General features: G+C 35.8%; 1 protein-coding gene across 1 annotated transcript in view; it reads left to right on the plus strand.

Annotated features, from left to right (window-relative positions):
- The first annotated feature begins 21,236 nt into the window (after positions 1-21,236).
- The window catches only part of cacna1eb (calcium channel, voltage-dependent, R type, alpha 1E subunit b), a 411,785-nt gene continuing 408,143 nt past the window's right edge, over positions 21,237-24,878 (plus strand). The window contains 1 exon segment of the mRNA XM_051122724.1: positions 21,237-21,250. The gene's annotated coding sequence lies outside the window, so the exon portion shown is untranslated.

A 24,878-nucleotide genomic window follows, 5' to 3' on the forward strand; every position in this document is an offset into this window, starting at 1 on the left:
TAGTTTTAGTTATTTTAGTTCCTTTTTCAGTTAACGTTTATTGTTTATTAAAAGTTATTTTTTTCTTTTTTTAATAAACCCATGTGGTTTTATAGTTTCAAGTTTAGTTAGCGACAAGAACGCTACTATGCATTACATATTTCACCCATTTTTTTCTGGTTTTTGCTCTTAAAATGTGGTCACATTGTTTGGTGAATGTTTTCCTGGCAAAATCCAGTAGTTTTAATAGGAATCCATGCGATTTTGAATTTCATGTGAGGGCAAAGATGTCCCTGTGCAGATTTCACAACAGGTTCAAGTTTTCAAGTTATAGTAATATGACTGCACCCTCATATAGCGAACGTAACAATTCAATATGTTTAACACTGATTCAAACACTGTCTGAAATAAGAAACATTTTGGTGTTCAAATGACACTACATGTAGACATTCCTCATGGTCTCTGCCTGTATGTTTTTGTGTGTCACGCTAGCATGTGCTGCGGCGCTGCTAATACATTCCTGCAGTGGCTTCCATTACTAGGCAGGAAATCTAAAACCAATCATCCAATACAAAGTGAGGGTGAGATATACTGTGAAAACAAACAAAGCACCCCAGCTTGTTGATTTAATGCGTTTGTGGACACGATTGCTGAGAAAACTCTGAGCCCTGCCAAAAAACCAATGCGGCCTTCCACTGTGGCTTTCTCTCAACTATTCGATGAAAACAATTATTAAATCCAAGCTGAATTACTAAATAAATACGCTAGACATGTAATCGGACGTCTTTCAGGGTTATTCTTCTGAGAAGGCAGTTTCTAAATGTGCGATCCGACGAAACGTAAGACAAACACAACACGAAATGAAATGTCAGTCAAACGCCAAGTGTTTCAAAACTCGTCAAAAAGCGTGAAAATAAACAATCGCACATCATCCTCCTTGAACCTTTATGCTGAAATTCAGCCGTCCAGTCACAATAAACTGTGCGTATGTGCAGACGGAAATGTTTCAGTCCCGTTCTCTGAAAGTCCCTGAATTCCCATGTGGCCGGCGAGCGGACAGATGCAGGGCATGATGGGAGCCGAGCGCGTACTGTATGACATCACGCGCGTGGGGGTGGGGTGGGGGGGGGACAGAAGTGAAAGTCACCATTTATCACTGGCCACCAAACATTCTGAGAATCATAACATCCTGACAGGAAGATCTTGTGGAAAATTATCAGATGGGCTTTGATGAGAGGCTCGGCTGCCTCTCGGACACGATCCAGTTCTTTGTGGCGCTGCGTGTTCGCTGACCCTGCTGTCTGCCGACTGTAACAGGAGAGACCGTTTTTATTGTCTCTGTCTGTTTTTTTAATTTCTCTTTTTGACAGTTTATTGTTGACACAGATAGACTGACAGATAGATACGTACATACATTTAAAGAGTTTATTTGCAAAAACAGATAACTCCATTTTTATTTATTTATTTCTTTTTTTTTTTTTTTTTTTTTTTTTTTTGGTGCATTACAAGTAATATCAATCAAACTGCAGTTGGGTTGCTTTGACTAAGTAATAATAACTTAAATACAGGTAACTTGACTTATCAGCTTCTGTTCACAAACAACAAGGGTACTTGTTGGCTTCTGCAGTAAAAGGTGAACTTGCGATGCCTTAAAAGTGGACAATACCAGCTTTTTTGACCAAATGTGTTTAGGGTTCAGAACGCACATGCCATTTAACTTTTTTTTGCAAATAACCTCTTCATACACAGAATGACAGAATGATAGATAGAACGGTATAGATTAGTGCGTTTGTTAAATTGCAATTGCATTGTATTTACTAATGAACAACATGAAACGAACACAAACCATTACATGGTTTAGTGTAATTGAGCATAATTTACTGTTTTTACTGATTAAACTGTACTAGGGCCGCAAATTATTAAAAATGGCAAATAAACGATAGAACGATAGAACGATAGAACGATAGATAGATAGATAGATAGATAGATAGATAGATAGATAGATAGATAGATAAACCAACAGAATGGCAAAACAAATAATTGAACGATAGAACAAATGATTAACGATAGCTGGAAATGTGTTTGTTACATTGTATTCATCAGTAGAATAATATTATTTTACCATGTGGTTCAGTGCTTGTAATTAAGCATAACTTCACTGTGACTGTATATGACATTTTTACAGTATAATTATATAAATACGCAGTGAGAAATATTGTTTTCCCAAATATTGTTTAGTGCTTGTAATTTACGGATTAAACTGGACTATAGGGTGGTCAAGCATAAAAAAAAGAAACAAGACAAAAGGCACATAAATGATAGAATGATTGAGAGAACAATCAATAAAATGATAGATAGATAGATAGATAGACAGACAGACAGACAAAACAACAGAATGACAAAACGAACAAACAAATGAATGATAGATCGAGCAAATGCTAGAATGATAGAAGAATAATGGGTTTGTTACATTGTAATTACATTGTTATTACTAATGAACAGCATAACGAACTTCAGTGTGACTTTATATTACTTTTTCATTGTTATAGTGTAATTATATAGTGTATTACATGGTTTAGTGCTTGTAATTAAGCATAATTTACTGTTTTTACTGATTAAACTGTACTAGGGCCGTCAGTTATCAAAAATGGCAAATAAATTATAGAACGATAGTTTTGATGATTAACGATGGAAATTGTGTTTGTTACAATGTATTCATCAGTACAGAACAATATTATTTTACCATGTGGTTTAGTGCTTACGCATAATTTACTGTTTTACTGATTAAACTGTACCAGATAGAATGAATGAACATTGTATCGAAAGATCATTGTATAGTTGTTTGTAATTATGAGTAATTTACTTTTATTACTACATGTAATGTGTATCAAGGACAATATAAAATAAAGAGTTACCAGTAGTTTTTGTTTTAGACAACCTTTTAACTTAATTGTCACTATGCATCACATTTGTAATTACCACAAACAATTATTTAACAATTCTTTCCCAAAGTCTTTCTTTTAATTTTGTAAGAGCTTGTAATGACTGTTTAACGTATCAGGTTTTCCTCATAAACAGGGACGAGGGACATGACTGTGTTTTTCCCTCATTCCTCTTTCATTTGGGAACAAAGGATGGTCCTTCCTGTTTTACTGAAATGTGGTGCCTGTGTGGCTGCCAACAGTGAAAAAAGCCACGAGGCTTCCTTACCCTGTGTCAGAGGGGTGAGAGATGGGGCATTGTCTTATCTCAGGAGGGCATGGACCTCAGCCAAGCCTGTCCTAGTGCTTCCTATTTTCACACCCTGGAGCACCTGCCCTCCGCGGAGCATGACGAGGAACGCGGCTGAGAGTGGAGCAATGAAAGGCATTCTTCACGGACACGCCTGCTCACGAGTGATCACCACACCTCACCTTTCAGTCAACTGTAGCGCGGGTCACAACGACACACACCGCTGCCTCCTCAACGCCTCTGCTCAAACACTCAACTGTGACTTAGTACTTTAAACAAAAGAATAAAGTTAGTTAGGGCTGTCAGTTAAATTAAGCACACGATATGATGTCTGTTAATTGTTTTGTTTTTTTTTGTTTTGTTTTTTTATTAATCAAACTTTGCTTATATGTGTTAAATGCTCATAAAGCAATCAAAACCTGCCTGTGATTTTTGCTTTCCAGGTCCAAACAGAAAATAAGCTTCTAAAACAGTCATAAATTAATATTTTAATTTTAACTAAAACTATATTGTGTCTGATCAATTACATCTCATTATGAATGCTACTTTGTTATTACCATGTTATTACAATATTTACCCCTTTTTATTAATTAACAACTTTTGAAATGCTTTGAATGTCATTTTTTACGAAGTACAGAAAAACATTGCATAAAATATAATAAAATATATATATATATATATATATATATATATTATATGACATTTTTTTGAGAACATATCATTTGAGAAATTCCAATAAAATCAGCTGATTTAATTAAAATCATTTCAGCTTACGTACCACTTTATGCATACTGAATTACAAAAGTAAACATTATGTATGTTATAATGCATTATCTTTTCACTATTAGTTGTTCAATTCAATTCAAATTTATTTGTATAGCGCTTTTCACGAAACCAAATTACACCAAATTAAAGTTTTTACAATATATTTAGCAGTAGCTTACTAGTGGTGACTATGTCAAGTTGATGTACATGGCAGAGATGTATGGTAAAGGTCAATTAATGAAAATTTGGTAGTGCTGTATGTTGTTTCAGGGTTGGCATCATCTGAAGTCCTCTGAGGGGTTGGCATCATCTCTTCTTAAGTGTTCTGGATCCAGACTGGAGCTTGTGAATTCCTAGTTACCACGGGATGTCAATCCCACGGCAAAAACGGAGAACAAATAGGAACATAATTAGCGTAGCTGCTGTTCAAAGCAAGCAAAGATTTTTTCAGCCAGAACTAAAAGATTAATAATGAGCATTTGATCAGATATAACTCCAGGAAAAGTTTATGAGATGCATTATTTGAATGCTTGACTAAAAAGATGAGTCTTTAATCTAGATTTAAACAGAGAGAGTGTGTCTGAACCCTGAACGTTATAAGGAAGGCTGTTCCAGAGTTTGGGAGCCAAATGCAAAAAAAGCTCTACCTCCTTTAGTGGACTTTGCTATCCTAGGAACTACCAACAGTCCAGAGTTTTGCGACCTTAGGGAGCGTGATAGATTGTAGCGTGGTAGAAGACTAGTTAGGTACGCAGGAGCTAAACCGTTAAGTGCCTTATAGGTACAAAGTACTATTTTGTAGCTGATGCGGAACCTAATAGGTAGCCAGTGCAGAGACTTTAAAATTGGGGTAATATGATCATATTTTCTTGACCAGGTAAGGACTCTAGCAGCTGCATTTTGGACTATATGTAGCTTGTTTATTGAAGATGCAGGACACCACCTAGTAGTGCATTACAATAGTCCAGTCTAGAGGTCATGAAACAGGCATCAGAAACAGGTCACATGTTTCGTAGCTTGGCAATGTTTCTAAGATGGAAGAATGCTGATTTGTAACATGGGAAATATAATTTTCAAAAGACAAGTTGCTGTCTAATATAACACCCAGACTTTTGACTGTAGTGGAAGTAACCGTACATTCATCTAGTTGTAGATTGTGAGCCAAGAGATTTTGTGTATTGTTCTTTGGTCCAATAAGTAATATCTCTGTCTTATCTGAATTTAATAGGAGTTATCTGAATTTAATAAAATTATTGGTCGTCCAATATTTTACATTTTTAACACACTCTGTTAACTTCGATAATTTAGAAGTTTCATCTGGTCTTGTTGAGATATATAGTTGAGTATCATCAGCATAACAATGGAAACTAATCCTGTGTTTTCTAATAATATTACCAAGGGTCAGCATGTATATTAAAAAATTGTAACCAAAGTTAAATGCATTATAATATTTAAAGAGGAATGTGTTTTAATGCATGATAATTTCTAAATGTGTAACAATGAATAGATAAGTATTGCAATACTACTTTGGTATTGCCGTGTTATTGCTGATTTACCCCTTTTTAGTATTTAACAGCTTGTGAAATGCTTTGAAATGTCATTTTTATGACTACAGAAAACAGAAAACAAACAAAACAAACAAACAAACAAACAAACAAAAAAAAAAACATTGCATAAAATGTACCTTTTTTACATTCTTGGGAAATTGTAGTTGAATCTATATGAGATTTTTTGAGAGCATATAATTTGAGAAATTCCAATAAAATCAATTCATTTAATTAAAATCATTTGAACAGAGGGTAATACTTCATACAAAAGTAAACATTATGTATGTCATAATGCATTATCTTTTCACTATTAATTGTAACCAAAGTTAAAATGCATAATATAATATTTAAAGTTTTTTTTTTTTTTTTTTTTTAATGCATAATAATTTCTAAAGGTGTAGCAATGAATAGACAAGTATTTCAATGTATTATAACTATGGTTACAATTATTCATGAGATAATACAATGCATTATAAGGGTTGCTACAAGGTATAAATACTGCATTAAAAATACTTTATATAAAGTGCATATGAAGTTTTTAAGTGTTACTAAACTTATATTATCAAAATGGTCAAAATTTCTGAAAACTTCACATTCATTGTCTAAGAAAACAGCATCAAAACAACATCACTATTACTCTGGAATGCTTAAAAATAATTTGCATAACGTTTTAGATAAATATATGATCAATTTTTTCATGCTGCAGTGGATCATCAGTAGGTGTGCATGACCATGTTTATCAACATAAGTGTGTGTGTGTGTGTGTGTGTGTGTGTGTGTGTGAGATATGTGAAAGATGCTAAATCTATTTTGCAAAAATGTAATTTGTAACAAATCTAACTCAAGAAACCCACATAACTTCATACACACTGAATTATGAGGGTAAAATGACAGCTCTAGTAGTTCAGCTACACAACAAACTCAATGAAGGTATGAGAGGCATCTATGAAAGTGAACATTAACCAGCATTGCTAATGTAAACGGACCACTCAGGTCATTCAAGATCGTTCAAGATCGTTCAAGTATAGTTCCTCCTGTCACAGAGAGCAGGGTGTATCTCTAGAACTCAGTTTGGGAGACTTGAAACTGAACTGTTACACCACAGCATGAACAGTGAACAAATATGTTCGTTATAAAACAATCATAGTGTGAACCTCATGTTCTTCCATAGTACATATTGTAAATATCATAAAAAGGACATTGCATAATAGTTTGGGCAAATAAATGAAAGAAGCAACTCTTATTTTTTTCTTTATATGTCTTCTTTTCAAACTTTTCAAAATCTGAGATCAAACAACACTTATCTGATATTTACATCTTTGCACTTTTCACGCATACAGTTGAACTGCAAACCCTCTGGATACGCATCACTCAATTGTGCTGTTTTATTGGTTGATGGCCAGCTCATAATCTGTGTTAACAGGAGTTATATAATAACTCATCCAGTAAAAACACTGCCTGACTAATGAATTGTCCTCAGTTAAATGTTTCTCTGTCTAAACATTGAACAGCTCGAAAGGTAAACAGAGTTACAGTGCAGTGGGACGTCTGACGGAGTAACAGTACACAGCTGTTATCCTGACAGTCCTCATACATGAACGCTTCACACACGCTCACATTCAAAGACACTTCATTGAGAATAAACTGCACTGATAGAGATGTTTATCTGCACGTGCGCTGAGCACAATCTGTCAGAATAAACTGAAACCCAACAGCATCAGTCCACAACTCTGATCCTCACAAAACACAATGGTCCAAATAATATAATGTTTTGAAAATTCTCTTGAAAAACTGTCACAGTATAGAAATGATACATATCGGGGTGTATTTAAATGCAATCTGACTTCATGAAATTGTTATAGTATATGCTGCAGGGCAATATCTTAAAGGGATAATTTAGCCAAAAAATGAAAAATTGTTGAAATTTACTCCCCCTCAGGCCATCCAAGATGTAGATGATTTTGTTTCTTCATCAGATCTGAAGAAACGTGTCTATCTATCACTTGCTCACCAGTGGATCCTCTGCAGTGAATGGGTGCTGTCAGAATGAGAGTCCAAACAGCTGATAAAAAACATCACAATAATCCACAAGTAATCCACACCACTCCAGTCCATCAGTTAACATCTTGAGAAGACAAAAGAATCAAATCCACCTTTGAATACAAGTCCATAATCCATAATAACACTTTCTCCAGTAAAAAAAAAAAAAAAAAGTGGTCAGGAGAGAAATCTGCACAGATCAAACACCGTTTACAAGCCCAAACAGTCCAAAACAGCTCTAAACAAAAATGTGGCTGGATTCTGAAGTGAGAGACAACAGGAGATGTTTCTTACAAACATGCAGCTTTTGGGTTCTCAAGATGTTAATTGATGGCCTGGAGCTGTGTGCATTACTTGTGGATAATTGTGATGTTTTTATCAGCTGTTTGGACTCTCATTCTGACGGCACCCATTCACTGCAGAGGATCCGTTGGTGAGCAACTGGTGGAATGACACATTTCTTTGAATCTGATGAAGAAACAAACTCACCTACATCTTGGATTGGCCTGAGGATAAGGACATTTTCAGACAATTTTCATTTTGGGGTGAACTACTCTTTTAAGACTGTTTCATGTAACCATGGCATTGTTTCAGGTGACGTTTTCTCAGCATTCAGCACCTGTCGTTGCAAACGCAGCAGAGAAAGTAGAGAGCATGAACTGGTAAATGCCAGAGTGAAAACTACAAGCATAAACATGGACAGTGACATTCCAGACCGCATCTAGTCTAGAAATGTCTGTAAAGGTCAAACTCTATTGGAATCAGTAGTAAGCATTTCTCACCTGTAGTTCACGTGGAGAGCTTCAACTGTCTGATAATGAGAACTGTTTTCTTATAGAGTGCTCTAAATCAGGTTCTGTTGAAGTTACACTGCTGTTGTTAAAACATTTTGCAACAGACAGCAAAATATAAGTAAAATACTAAATAAATAAATACATACATGCTTTTGAATGGCTGTCAGTGGACAGATTACCTCAGATTGGTGTAGTTCCAGTCTCTTCCAGCAGAGGCTCACTGCAGAGGAAAAGCAGCCAAACCCTGAGCCCTGGGATCCACTGCTAACTGACAGCAATATTTCAAGGAGTTCATTCCACATACTGAAATTAAGAGATGACATGTCACTTTTAATAAAGGACAAACAGGTTGGCGTTTTGGCAGGAGGGTGATCTTGCTGATCAAGTCTTTCCCAAGCACATAAAAAGACAAAACCAACACACTGTCAGCATGTCAATTTATACTTGGAACCAATTCTAAAACTGTCACTAAACCTGTTATTAACAGGAAGCTGAATGCTCATTTTGTTATTTTCCACTCTCCGCTTGAAACAACAGACATGATGAAGCTCACATTTGTTAAGAATTTGGGTTTTTGAGACTGTTTTTAGTAGATTACAAGGGGTGACATCATGACCACAGATTGCTCCTCATGCTCTAAAAGAGCTTTCACTTCTATCTACTTAGTACTCAAAGTTTTTGACTAGTTTTAGGATATATGATTTTGCTGCTATGGCAATAGTGTATTCACAACTTAAGTAAAATATAGAATAGAATGAAATTTACATTACAAGTTCACATGTGAATTGGCGTTATTGTCTGTACAGATGTAAATAATATTTTGTTTATGTTGTGGATATATCTGAACATCCCTTATATTGTAGTCTATTGGATTATCAATTCTTTATTCTTTTTTTCTTCTTCTTAAAACATTGTTAGCACATTGTTAGTGTATTGTTTTTTTTGTTTGTTTGTTTTGTTTTTATTTAAGTCTTGTTTTATTATGTAATCATGATGTGTCTTTTTTTCACTTTCATTTATAAAAATAATTATACTTTTATATACTTTTATACTATTTCTACCCCATTTAACCCATATAATGTAGTTTTGGTGGTATAAATGAATATTTATGCTGTTTCAGCAATATTACATACTATTTTTGACCATAATATCATCAGTTGAAGGGATATTTCAGACACACACACACAAATAAATAAATAAAATTAAATTAAATAAAATAAAAATTCTGTTATTATTTACTCAGCCTTTGTTCCAAACCTGTATGAGTTTTCTTTCTTCTGCTGAGCACAAAAGAAGATATTTTGAAGAATGTTGGCAATCAAACAGTCGACGGGTGCCATTGATTTCCATAGTAGTTCTTTTCATACTATGGAAGTCAGTGGCTACCATCAACTATATTTACTTTTTTTTTTTTTTTTTTTTTTTTTTTCCCTCCTCCAGTGTGCTAGTGTTAGGATTTTGACAAGTATTCACACTCTGTATGGATTTCAGGTAGAATCCGTTCTGGCATGTACTGTAGAAGCCCTGGTAGCTTTCCAAGCAAAAAGCAAACAACAAAGCTTTTTCACCAAGGAATTAAAGAAATGCAAAACTCTGCATGATGTCTGAAGCAGCTCAGATATGTTGTGTCTGAGTAGCCTGCCGCCCCACCCGCTCGCTTGCTGCCTCACATTCTTTTTTACTGCATCTCCGTCATCGGCCGCTGGAGATTTTCAGAGCGATGAGGGCCTCCCCCATCCCATCAGCCTGTCTGCACAACGATGAACGCTTACTATTACTCTTCTGTCTACCTGAGGCAGCCAGACCAGGGTTAATGCGGTTCAAATAAATCAATGTTAAACCCCAACTCATCTTCTGACGGTTAACCTTGTCCCATACATCCTACAAGACGTATTGCCGGGTTGTTGTGACAGCTCCAGCGTAAAAAATGAGCAGTGAGGTTTATGAGGCTTTAAACGACGAAAAGAACTCCTTTATGCAAAAAAATCAAAAAGGAGAATGTGTGTTAAAGAGCGCAAAGATATTTTTGGTTCGCAAACTCAAAACAGAGAGTCGACTTGGCCTGGAAACGCAGAGGATTTGACAGAGTCCAGGGCGCGCAGGCCAATGGCTAATTAATCATTCCTCTGGACTGGCCAGGATAAGATAATGAGGTCTTTAAGTGGTGATTAATTCACACCAAAATAGAGCGTCATGTCAGTTCCCAAGGGAGGCAGGATGTGGATTAAACAGTGACCTGAGTTTACGGTTTTGGTAAGGTGACTTGTGGCCCAAATCCCATTCAGTACCTGGCTAGCGTACTAGTTGAGCTTCCCGAAAGAGAAGATGTCACGCAAAGGTCAAACGCTCTTGGAAATAATAGGCCTGTGGTGGCTTCCTCACCTGTGTGCTTTCCTGGCCCGACACAATTCTGTGAAACAGATTTAGGTGGTTTTCACTCTTTGATTTCAAACCCAAGTTCATTCCAGCCTGTATCCCTGTAGTTTACTGTTTTTGACACTTTAGATCCACCGCCAAATCTTTACACCTTTATTCTCTGAAGGTGATTTATTTGCAGACAACAACTATAAGAAATGAAAGCATAGAAATAAATTACACTTGTCAGTGGTGCTCAAACAAACCAGTTGAGCCAAACTATGATGGCAAATAAATGAAAATCCACAACAAAATCTATAGTGTGAAAACACACTTTAATTACATTAAAGCCAGAGTGTTTTCACGACACGTCATCATTCGGCTATACTGGCGCGAAGAACGTAAAACAATGCCACTGAACCAATCAGTACTTGCAAATTTTTGTGATTATTGCTGCTGAAAAGTGTCTATTATTGTTATGTTTTGGACTGTACTACACTGTAAAAAAATAAAATAATACAAAAAAAAAAAAATTAAGTTCAATCAACTCAAATAAGTTTAGTCAGCATGAAATCTTAAGTTGTACAAAGTAAAAACTAAACTAAAACAATTTGGTTTGTTAAACTTAAAATCTGGGCTTGTTACCCAGCTGCCTTAAAATTTTAAGTTGAATGAACTCAAATATGTAAGTCGTCACTTAGTACAACTTAACTTCAAGTTGACTAAACTTTTTGAGTTGACTGAACTTAAAATTTTAGGGCAGCGGGGTAACAAATTATTTTAAGTTGAATCAACAAATGGTTTTTACAGTGTAATTGGTCAGACAAGGAAAAAACATTTGGAGTACTATAGACTGCCAAAAGCTAGGATAAATCAAGGAGAAGTGCGCAAAAGACTGTCTGAGGAAAGAATAATATCTTAATTAATACTACTCGTACATATCTTTACCTGTTAACTTTAGTTTGTCAAAATATCGCACCCCTTTCCTGCTTGCTAAGTCCTTCTCTATATGATTTGGCAGCTTCCACACATTTTTTTTCCGTAGTTTAAGGTTTGTGCACACCGGGACAATTATCATGCGCAATTATCGCTGATGTTTACCGCCTCGTGACTAAACAAAGGGCGCCAATGTGAGTGTGCACACTGTCACACAAAATGGTAGGCGTAAAAGCAGCATTTAAAAAATTGCGCTTTTGTTCACGTGTCTGGAGCTGCTAATTATAGTAAAACACTAGCACAAAACGGTGTTGCTGAGCACACATTGATACCCAACGACGAAGAGGAAGTAAGTAGACGAAGAAGATGCATCAAGGCAAGATGAATGTAGAGCTGCTGGTCTCATTGGTGTCTGAACACAAAGAGTTTCATGACAAACACAACAGCTACTACAAAAATCTCAATAAGAGGGAGTTGTTATGGAGAAGAATTGCAGATCGAATAGGGTTCGATGGTGAGTTTCATTTCACTTCATTTTCATTATGTGCCATCTAATGTCAGGAAGTGAATTTGCACGTTCACTTGGCTCATCGCCAGTGAAAATCGAACACATAGACACGTCGAAAAAAGTCTTGAAAAACACTGGCGATAAGTGTGCACGATAATCGCCCCGATGTGCATGACACTTTAGACAGCATAAATTAGCAGAACAACATATCGTCACAAATCCAGTCGATGGTCTGTGGTCTGCCCGCCATCAGAGGTCGCCTTCAGATTACATTCGCTCTCACACTACAGTGGACTACACTTCCCATGCTCCACTTCACTGATTATGCACACAGCTGCAGCCAATCACATATAGTATAAATACAAGGCCGTCGCCATTATTCAGGGCTGAGTATTGTATAGCGTTTATCACTTTCCTAGTGATAGATACATTACGGAGCCACTCTGAGTTTCCTTAGTCTAGTTTAGTCTTGATCTTTGCCTGTCTACCTGAGTCTTGGATCCTAGTTTATCTTGTCCTGTCTGTCTGCAGCCTGCCCTGGATTTATCGTCTGTCTTGGATTACCCTTTGTCTTGCCGTTTCAGACTCTGTTCGCCCCTCGTTTGGACTATTATCTGTCTGTACTCGTTTGCCTTGTCCCCTGGATTACGTTCTCCACTGATTGACCCTCCCCTGTCCCTGGATTAGTCTTTCGTCTTGCCCTGTTTGTATCTGTTTGCTGGTGTCGTCCCTGTCTGTGTATGACCATGTCTCTGTTCAATAAAAGCTTGCATATGGATCTGCCTGCTTTACGTCTCGTTCACTCCGTAACACATATTCAGTAGTACATTAACTGTGCAATCCATGCTGTTGTTTATATCCAAGTATCTCCAATATGGCTGCACATCCAGGTAACTGACCAGACCGTGACGTAAGTGCAAACTGTCTATAGCAGGGGTGTCCAAACTCAATCCTGGAGGGCCTGTGCAATTTTCGTTAACTGTACAATTAGTAAACCACTTCATCAGCTCTTAAACATAATGTTATAGATAGAGCTACCACAAAAACAGGTGACTCTAGACTCTAAAGGTGGCTGTGCACTTGTTTCTCTGGCAATAAGGTCTATACCAGGGGTGCCCAGACTCAGCCCTGGAGGGCCGGTGTCCTGCTGAGTTTAGCTCTTACCCCAGTTAGACATGCCTGAACCAGCTAATCAAGCTCTTACTAGGCATACTAGGAACTTACTTGGAGTTGTGTAGAGGCAAGTTGGATCTAAACTGCAGGATAAGGGCCCACCAGGACCAAGTTTAGGCACCCCTGGTCATATTCATGACTGACATCATTATCAAATGATTCAAAATATATAAATAAGAAAGATGCAAGATGCTTTTTAAAATGGTCCTGCTGCAAAACTATGGCGCCATATGCTTTTTAAAACCATTTTCATCGGCTGAGAAAATATGTTCATTTGACTAGATCAACATCAGAAACCAGAAATGTATTCTAGTATGAGTCAGTTGGTGGGTGGATAAGCTGTGTTTTTTTTTTTTTCTCATCTGAATTGTGCTGCTATTTATATTCCAGTGCATTTCATAAAATGCAACTAATGTAAAGCATGCATAACATGCGCATGGACACACATTTGAATTGGTGCGGAATGAAAGCACAAGTGTATTTGTATAACGATTTTCTTACACATCGCTGGTTTCAGTTTCGGTTTGAATAAATTCATCTAGGCTTGGCGTTTATGATAAATGTTGTTTGTAATTTATGTTTGTTTTATACTTTATATTTGTGTTCCCCCCATTCTTGTTTTGCTCTGAGCAGCATTTTAAGGGAACTTAAACATATGTTTGTATAGTGTTTAATTCCCCCCCCCCCCTTTTTTTTTTCTTTTTTTCTCAACAGTGCAGTTTGGACGTGGTGCCATATATTTTTCACACAATACAGTATAAATGCCCTTTTGTCTTTTACCTATCAACAGCGTGTCTGTTTACCTTACTTAGTTTCCAGTAAGTTTTAAAAATATGTCAAGCCTGTCATTTTGTGGTTAAAACAAGAGTGATTTGCATGTGCGACCGTACACACCTGCGTCACAAGTGACATCTAGATTTGATTGAGGACGTACATAAGCAGCTAAGCAATTTGATGGTCTGCAATACTGACAAGAGACAGCCGTGATATAAATCAGATTGAGATCCCTGAGGCGAGCTGAACACAAAGGATCTTTTACCGGGCTCACGTACAAACTGATTCAGTGTTATGAAGCTGTGGTTTAATGTGACAGTCAAAGATACAGAAGGAGAACTCCCTTGTTCACCTCAAACCACGGGCTGTCGATTACCTTACAACCGCTCGTCTCCTCAGGCGACGGACGCGCCCACAGGTGTGCGAACGACTCCGTCCCAGTCGACAACGCATGCAACCCTATCATCTCTATCAACAGCTAAGAAGAAAATACAAGCGTTTAACACTTAACGATTCTGTGCCTCTAAATAACTTTAACAAAAACAATTCATAAACAGACAAGAGTTGCACAGAAACCACATCAGTTTCTGCTCCTTTTGCTGCCATTTAAAGTTGGCACCAGCACACATTCACAAAGCCACAAACCCATCAAGATGCATTAAAACAAATCTCTCTCTCTCTTTCAAATTGTTAACGCCTATTTGGACTTGGCATGCATGCAGCCATAACATTCTTCAGACATATTTTCATATCTGTGTGATGATCGTTGGAGACAGTAGTTGCTATTTTGCCACATATGTGGTTCAAAAATAGGACTGCCGTTAATGACGACATGAGTAAGAACTAACTGCTAATTCATTGATTCAACATCAGTTTGATGTCAGACTGTTATTGTTTGTAGCATGTTTATATTGTGTCATGTTTTTCAAGATATTTATGTCACAGGTTCAGGGTACTGGAGCACATACCTATGCTGTAAAATAAATAAATAAATAAATAAATAAATAAAGTCACTGTAAATGTGAATGCACCTTAACCCAACTCACTAGCAATGCACTGATGAATCAGTTTTGTTAAGAATAGTTAACACAAAAATTAAAATTTCCTGAAAATGTAGTTTAAATGAAACGTCACTTGCTGCAGTGAATGGGTGCTGTCATAATGAGAATCCAAGTAGCTGATAAAAAATATCACAATAATCCACAAGTAGTCCACACCACTCCAGTCCATCAATTAACATCTTGAGAAAACAAAAGCTGAAAAAAAAAATCCATCATTAACACTTTTTTAAAACTAAAATCTGAGTCCAAAATCCATAATAATCCTTCCTCCAATGTAAAGGTGGCCTGGTCTGAATGAAGAGAGAAAACTGCACAGATCATGCACCATTTCCAAGCCAAAACAGTCCAAAACAGCTCTAAACAAATATGTGGCTGGATTTTGATGTGAGAGACAATGGGAGATTAACTTTTTCACTGGAGGAGGCCTTATTATGGATTATGGCCTCATATTTTAGTTAAAAAAATAAAATAAAATCATCTTAATGATGGTTTCGTTTCTTACACACCCAACTTTTGGCTTCTCAAGATGCTAATTGACTGGAGTGGTTTGGATTAATTGTGGATTATTGTGATGTTTTTATCAGCTGTTTTGAATCTCATTCTGACGGCACCCATTCACTGCAGAGGACCCATTGATGAGTAATGCAATGTTACATTTCTCCAAATCTGATAAAGAAACAAACTCATCTACTGCATGAGGACATTTTCACGCAAATTGTAGTTTTTAGTAAAATTAACTTCAGTTTCCTTTAATGTAATTTAATTTTAAATGCAAATGTCAACACTGCTGAACTCTGGGTCTTGTTTCTCAGGTGGGATCTCCTCTGACCGGTACGTTTACGGAAGTTGCTCAAAGAGTCTCTTGTCTCTCTCAGGACTGGAAAAGAATAATAAGAGCGAAACAGTACAGAGAGTGAAGGATATGATCAGATCCCCTCCTCGCACTGTCAGCTGCAGGGCTCCCCGCGTCTAAGCGCAGGTCAAAGGTCATCCAGCTGCGAACCCGCCCGCTCTCATGACACTGCAGTTGCAGACGTGGAGGAGAGCGGCGAGGTGTGGGGTCCACGAGCCCATCTGGTTCTGATTATGGCCAGACAATCCAGGCTTTTTATCAGCCTCATCGACAGCACGCTTGCAGGTACCAGGGTGGCTGCGCATTTCTCAATCTGCCGGTGACAGCTTTAGTGTGACCCGCAGATGCTGGGTTTCTCTGATGCCCGGCGGACAGTCATGCAGATGGCAGTATATCATCTTCAACACATTCAATTGGTCTCTGGGCAAAAAGTGCATGTGGAAATGAACTCCATTTCTGATGAAAAAAAAAAAAAAATCACAGCTTTAATGAGAAATGGCAAATGTTTTGGTCACAGCATGACCTTTTTTAGTGCCTCATGTGAAAATGTAGCCACTTTTATAATGTATGAATGTCACTGCATTAGATACAACATGCCAAAGCAAGTGACATCTGCTAACAAACACAAATAACATCACTTTTTCTAAGCACAAACGTTTTGTTTTTATTTTTAAATCTAGATGCACAAAAAAAATGTTTGAGCATACATTTAACATTTATGTATTTAAATTTATATCAATTTGAATTAAAATGAACAAACTAGTAAACTTGTTGCGATGCATGTTTGTCAGTCCTACATAAAAGAGGCACGTCAGATTTCTGTAATAACAATAATAAAACAAATGTGTTTTAAATATACAGTAAGCAGGCTCATATATTTATCACCAATAAATCTCATGCATTTTAAATTCAGTATTGCTTGTTCTACAGATTTTAAGCATTTTCCTTTTCAATTTAAAATTAATGAAATAGAATGAAACAGATTTGTACTGATTCTAAGGAATTTGAATAAATGCATTTTGAAAATATGATTAGTTACATAAAATCAAATATATGCAAATAGTTTTGGATGATTTTTCTTAGTGCAGAAATCCTGACAGACAAATGTGCATTGCATTAAGTTTATTAGTTTGTTCAAGCTAAAGCTGCATAATGCAAACAGATGGAACTGTATGCAATTCAAATACACAAATTGTACATTTAGGAACTTTTTTTAAAATTATTACTTTAAATATGGCACTAAAAATACATGCCACTTTTTGGTATATAATGCAATGACATTCAGATTTCAAAGTGTTGCTCAGGTGTCTAAATACATTTGGGGCAACTTTAATAAGGTGCTCCATAAATTGGTGAAACATGTAAAAGGCATGCATAAGTGTCAGTTTAATTGGAAGCAGTGGAGTAAAACACACACCTGTGCATGTAGCACCACTCCTTCACATAATTCTTGTTTTGAATCTCATATCCCTCTCTTCGCCTGAGGCTGGTGATAAATCCATACATGTCAAACACACATAATGACAACTTTAATGATATACTGCAACCTACATTAACTAAATCCCAAAAGAGTGTTGGAAAGCGTCCGTTGGGTGTTTACAGAGATATGCAGTCTGCCACTTGCAAGTATGCTTTTCGGCTTTTTGGATACAAAATACACACGGTACAAGGAATGTGCATTTGTGCCTGGCCTTTTATCTCAGGTTGTGCTTTTGTGTAGTACTTAAGCGTGCTTAGCAGAAATACTTTGCACCTGCAGGAAAATCCTCATATCCATAAACAGGGTGCAGTTTTCTGTGGGAAGCGAAGACTGGAATCATTCATCACTGTAGTGCTTGATTATTTTGTCAGCACGGCCGCTGAGAAACTCCTCCACCCTGAGCTTTGTGTTCGTGTTTATGCTCGGATATTAAAAATCAATCCAAACAAGCAGAGCGCAGAATACCTGCTAATCAATTTCCAGTTTCAGCCCAAGGAGATCAGGGAGCATGTCAAGCTCATTTTGTTTAATGGTTGAATTTGAACTTTAAAATAGCTTGTGGCAAATGGTTTTATTGACGGAGGTCTGGAATACCTGAACTATCTGTTAGCATCCTCATTCATCACAATGGCAGTGGTTTGGTAAGTATGTAGCCTGTGAGTATGTGTTCATGTGCGCTCAGTTTCACATACATTTGACTGATCACTCTGGAGCCACAGGAAAGCGACATTATGACAATGTGGACTGACTGATGGCGTCGCAAGGACACACACAGGCTATACTGAGCTGAGATGCCACAAACAGCAGACAGGGAAAAAGTCCATTTCACAGTTTGAAAAGCAATCAATCAATCAATCAATCAATCAATCAATAAAAATAAACTCTTGAACTAGTTGCTATCTTGACCGTGCTAATCTATAACCGCCTTGACAGTGACAGTGACATTTTAAGTGTAGTGTTTTTATACAGGTCCTGTTTTCCTTTGTTTAAAAGAAGTGCACTTAATTATATTGAATGTGCACTTAAAAGTGTTCCAATAGTAAAACAGTAATTGATTTAAAATGCATTTATTTTATACTAAGTGTAGTTCAAATCTACTTTAAATTTACTGACATAACACATTACTTGAAGTACTACTTGTGCACAATGCACATTTTTAATATTAAGCCTAAAATATGTTTTAATGTCACTATTGATGAGGATTGTATTATATTGTATTATTGTGATATTGGTATTTAAATGCAAGGTATACCTAAAGTATACTTGCAATAGTTCCACTTTAGCACAATCAGATATACTTAAGTATATCTTTAGTTGGACTTCAGCACTACTTCCGCACAATTAAAGTGCATTAAGTACCAAATCAGTTGTTCCAATTTAGCAGACTAAATATACCAGTTTAGTATAATAAAAGTACAATTGCACGGTATTTTTATTAAGTACATAAAATGTAAATGTATTTGTAGTATACTTAGCAAGAAATAAATGTATTTTAAATACATTTTAGTATATTTATTTTTCATTAGGGTCAAAGGGTCACTCCAAGTCTTAAAAGTATATCTGTATACATAAAATGTAAATGCTTAAAAATGTACTTGCAGATAATATAATATTAATGGAATAAAGGTCACTTAAATGCACTTAAAGACAGACAGTGAAAATGTTTCTTAACACACTTAAGTACACTTTTAAAAAGTGTGCATTGTTATAATAGCAAATTAAAAGCTTTATTTTAAAGTATTTTAATGTACATCATGTTTAAAAAAAGTACACTTGTTTCGATATGTTACTAACATACTAAAGCACATGTGAAGTACTTGATTGTAGTTTTAACTGTAGTTTGTTATTCAATAATACATTTAAAGTTAAACTATTTTACATTATTAATGTGTAGCAACAAATATATTTAAATACATTAAAAGTTTCTATAAAAATACATGAAAGTATATTTCAGTGTAGCATAAATGCTTATGTGTAAATTCAGCAGTACTTTAACCATATAGTTCGAAGACAACATACTTAATTATGAAATTACATACAAGATGTACTTAAGTGGTTTAAAAACACTCTAAGGTTCAACTGATTGCATTTAATATAAATGTAAAATAAAATACATTTTCATTTAATTGCAATTAAGCAGCAATTGAATGTAACATTACAGTCAGTTTGGACTTAATTATTTGAAATATTGTTCTTTTGAAGTACATAATTTCCATAAAAAGTACACTTCTTTTTAAAAAAATACACTAAAGTATACTTTAAAAGGGTTTAAAAGACAATCAGGTGAGAAAAAAATCTGAATCATGACTGTTTTGTGGAGCTGCTTTACCGATTACATTTCATTTCATTATTGATGAATTTAACAACATTAACACTGTTATTTTCTATCTGTATTATATAAAGCACTTTAGAAATAATGGTGACTTCTTTACAGAAGGGTCACAGAAGACTCTTCCTCAAACTCATTCCAGTCATGACTTCTCCACACTGGCACTCTCTGCATGTCATCAGCAGGGTGTTACGGTTTGGGCCATTATTTTTCTCTCCTGACAGGCTTTCACCCCGCTATCAGACCCCCTATGGTAGGAAGAGCTTTCCTGTCCCACATGCCTCAGGGTCCCACTGACAACCTCCAACTATTCCCAGTAAACAGCCCTAAAACTGTCAGCACCTTCACCGCGTTTAGTCTTCCTGCTAGGGTTGCATTGCTGATACTATATATAAGACTCTCACAAAAATACAGCATTTAAAGGGACAGTTCACCCAAAAATGAAAATTAGGTTATCATTTATTCATTATCAAGCTGTTCCAAACCCGTATGAGTTTCTCTCTTCTGTTGAAGATGATAATTTGAAGAATGTTGGTAACTAAACAGTTTCTAGTCCCATCTGACTTCCACAGTACTTTTGTCCTACTATGGAAGTCAATGGGAACCAAAAACTTTTTGGTTGCCAAGATTCTTCAAAATATCTTATTTTTCTTATGAAGGACAGATTCTGGTCGTCTTCGGCTGAGAAAGGAACCAGCAGCTGTTTGGTTACCACCATTCTTCAGAATATTAATTAGTTAATTATTTATTTATTAAGAATGATGCAAACCAAACAGTTGTTGGTTTCTATTAAATAAATAAATAAGTTTACCTGGATTCATGCAGTTACATTATCATGTAGCTTTCCTCAAAGATTTTCCATGTCATAACGCTTCTGAAGACAGAAGGCCTGAAGTGAATGAACAGATGGCATTTACTTATTGTCCATCTTTCCGATTAGTTTCTCCGCCCTTGATCTCGGCATGCCTGGAAATGCAAATGCAGATCTCCACCTCCTTCACCCTCATCAAAAGCATCAGCGCTAACATTCAGCGCTCCTGCTAAGACCACCTAGGTGGCGTTGTGAAGCGCTGGGGGTTTGTGTACAAATGCAGGCCATTTGCTTCATCCTAATTGGGTGTGTGGTGTGAATGCAGGAGTCTGCTTCACCTGAGCAGGAAGTGAGAAGAGCTTTTTGTTGCTGCTCAGCTAACAGGGCTGATGAGCTCCAAACTGCTTCCCATCTGCACTAATAAACACCACCAGGTGATCACACCTCCAGTGCCACGAATAACTCCAGGAAGATGTGCGAACAATTCAATGCCATGGACAAACTGGGGTTTTATGTGTTATACATCTCTAGTAAACATCTTAAAGATCTTCTCAGGCACCAGTTCATTCACTTCATCAGTGTTTCCTTGTAATCTCAGAATCTTCCGATCTCAGGTGTTGATTCTAAGACAGAACATATTAAGCTGCTTATTTTCTAGTTTGTCTTTATTTATTATGAACACTCTTTAGGAAAACTTATAGCTAAATTATTTAGTTAGGTCATTGGTCTTGATCTCATGTATTTGTTTTATGAAGGTTGTAGTTAAAGTTAATATATTATTGGATATTGGATTTTATGCTCACCAAGGCTGAACCAAAATATCAATAAAAATCAGTTAATTTAAAATTATCAAAATAAAATTAATGAACTAATTTTCATAAATAACTAAGCAGCTAACAAACTAAATCCTAAATAATATAAATATCTAAATAAGTCTGTATTCCAATAAGTAAGTAAGTCAGTAAATAAATAAATGACATCACAAAGAAGGAAAAAAAGAATGGCAATGCCCTCTTTAAAACAAATAAATAAATAAATAAAAACAGAATGACAATATCCTCTAAATAAATAAATAATTAAATAAATATTAATATGAAATTAAACGGCACGCTTGGTAGACTTTTGGCGAAAATTACACTTCAAATCCATAGACTTATCAGAAAAGAAGCATAGGTTGTTGCTGTCATATATTATATCACATGAAAACATAGTAACACTGTGTGCATTATCATGCCTTGTGATTCACCTTATAATGCACTATACGATAATATTAATAAATGTAATCAGTTATAATACATTGAAAACAATAAATAAATAAATAAATAAGAATTGTGAAATATTATTGTAATTTCAAATAGCTGTTTTCTATGAGAATATCTGTTAAAACGCTATTTATTTCTGTGATCAAAGCTGAATTTTCAGCATCATTACTCCAGTCTTAAGTGTCACATGATCCTTCAGAAATCATACTAATATGCTGATTTGCTGTTTCATTTCTAATTATTATCAGTATTGAGGTTCAAAAGAACAGTATTTATTTGAAATAGAAATATAAAATAATAGATACAAGTATGCTGTATTGAGTTGTAGTGTATCATTGTAGTGTAAATAATAATAATAATAATAATAATAATAATAATAATAATAATAAAAAAAAAAACCAAACAAAAAAAAAAAAAAACAGTATGGTAGCACTTCTTTGTGAAGTATGAATGCTGATTTAATAGCTTTAGCTGTGTTTTAGTGATATATTCTGTGTTTATCTGCTGTATTTAGAGGTTTGATCGGGGTCTGGTTAGGATTTGAACCTCAACAACTTCTCCAATCTTCTTGTCACCTGAGGAAGGTGGTTCCTCTGCCCCATAATGTTCTTATGATCTATTCAAGGCCAAATGTATGAAGTGCTAATCAGCGGTCGGCGCTCGCCGCGTTTGTGACGCTCACCAAAGCGAGCCAGTTGGTCAAACATGTGCGGGAGTGTTTTTGTAGGGCCGGGGGGCAGGAGGAGGCCTAATTAGAACTCATTCACCAACTATGGGGCCAAATGGAGCAATTATCTGCCCCAGTGAGTAGATAATTCTCCCCATTCATCTGTCAGCATCCAGCCTCTGACTCACCACCTCCACGAACCCTCCACACCTTCACACACACACAACGGCTAAGTGTTTGCTTGTGTATCCAGCAGTTTGTCTCTGACACAGTAATGTCCAACTGCCCCCAAATATGACTACATGTTTATTAATGTGAGGTGGGAAGATGCAGGAGGAACGGTGATTAATGTTGTGCCAAGATAAGTTTATGAAATGTGCCTCACTCCACTGCATATTAATAAAGAGCAGCACATTAAGAACGTGTGGACTGGAGAACATGAAGACAGAGGAAGGTTTCGGTAACACTTTAGTATAGCGAACAATTCTCACTATTAACTAGTTACTTATTAACATGCCTATTATTAACATATCAGCTGTTTAATAGTACTAATAAAGCAACTATTCTGCATGACCATATTCTACATCCCTAATCCTACCCAATACCCTAACCTAACAACTACCTTACTAACTATTAATAAGCAGCAATTAGGAGTTTACTGAGGCAAAAGCCATAGTTATCAATGGTTTGTTAATAATGAGAACTGGACCTTAAAAGTCATATATGGACCTTAATATATATATATATATATATATATATATATATACACACACACACAATATTGCACTTAGAAATGCAGCTTAACCTAAATATCAATAAAAATCAGTTAATTTAAAATTATCAAAACAAAATTCAGGAATAAAATTTCATAAATACCTAAAGTAACTAATAAAGTAACTAAATCTTAAATAGCATAAATATCTAAATAAGTATGTCTAAAAAATAAAAATAAAAATAAATAAATAAATAATAATAATAATAATAACGACAAAAGTAAAAAAGTAATTCATTTTTTAAAAATAAATGTTAATATAAAATTAAGTGGCACACTTGGTAGTCTTTTGACTTAAATTACGAAAGCATAGCTTGTTCCTGTCATGTATTGTTATTTCACATGAAAACATGGTAACACTGTATGCATTAGATAAGTAGTTTTAATGCATTAACCATGCCTTGTAATGCACCTTATAATGCACTGTATGATATAATTAATAATTGTCCTCAGTTATAATACATTGATAATACATTAATAGAACCTCCGCTATACATTGCAATACTATCTATGACACCCTTAGAAAGTATAATGCATCAAAACGCACAACAATTAACCAATTTCCGATGCAACAAGGAATCTGCAAATATTATAAAGCATACTCTGGAAACAAAATAATTTTGAAAGGCTATAATGCATTACAATGTACATTACAGATACCTCAAATGCATTATAGGGTTCAGGTAAAGTGTTTGTAGAAGCATGTCTCTGAAACATGACTCTTATCTTCTCTGCTCTCCATGAGTGTTCAGATGAAGCACAGATGCAAATGCTGTTGGTGCAATGACAGACTGATGGACTAATGATTTCTGCACCTGAAGAGAGAGAGAAACACGGGCCAGAGAAGTTCAGACTGAAGACAGAAGACTCATTCATTACCGGGGCGAACCTTCATCTCAGCTGCCAAACATCGGCCTGAAAGGTTCAGCAACAAAGACAAAAAGGCTGAAGTGCAAGTGAAAAACTGTAAGCATGTTTAGACACCATTAGCACATAAAAATACTGTCTACTGCTCATATATATTAGATCACATTACAATGAAGATAAATGTAAAATAATGACAGATGTTAGGTAGTTTTACATTATTATTTAGTGTTAAGTGATTTGGTTGAATCATGTGGCACAAACTTGATTTGGTCCCGATTTTTGCCTGTACTTGCATCATGTTGTTGCTGTTGTGTTGAAAAAGTCTCATTATATCAGATTTCAGTGGAATTCACTATTTTGTTCACATCAGATGCAAATGTTTATTTATCTAAGCCATAGACAGGTCACATCAGTACAAGACAATAATGTCATTTAATCATTTGAAATAAAGAGACTAATGGAGAGCATTTGTTTTAATGACAGTGCTAGAGATCAGGCTACACAAACATGCAGAGACACATTTCTTATGCAACTTACTGTAATTATACATTTCGTGCATCTGTACCGTTTTGACAGTCGTTTGGCATCTGTAACATGATGAAATATGAAGACGGGTTTTTGACAGTCAAGGAAAACAAACAAAACAAAGCAGCTCTTAACTGAGCTTAAGTACT

The sequence above is a fragment of the Labeo rohita genome, chromosome 2 (assembly GCF_022985175.1).
Source record: "Labeo rohita strain BAU-BD-2019 chromosome 2, IGBB_LRoh.1.0, whole genome shotgun sequence".
Taxonomy (NCBI): domain Eukaryota; kingdom Metazoa; phylum Chordata; class Actinopteri; order Cypriniformes; family Cyprinidae; genus Labeo; species Labeo rohita.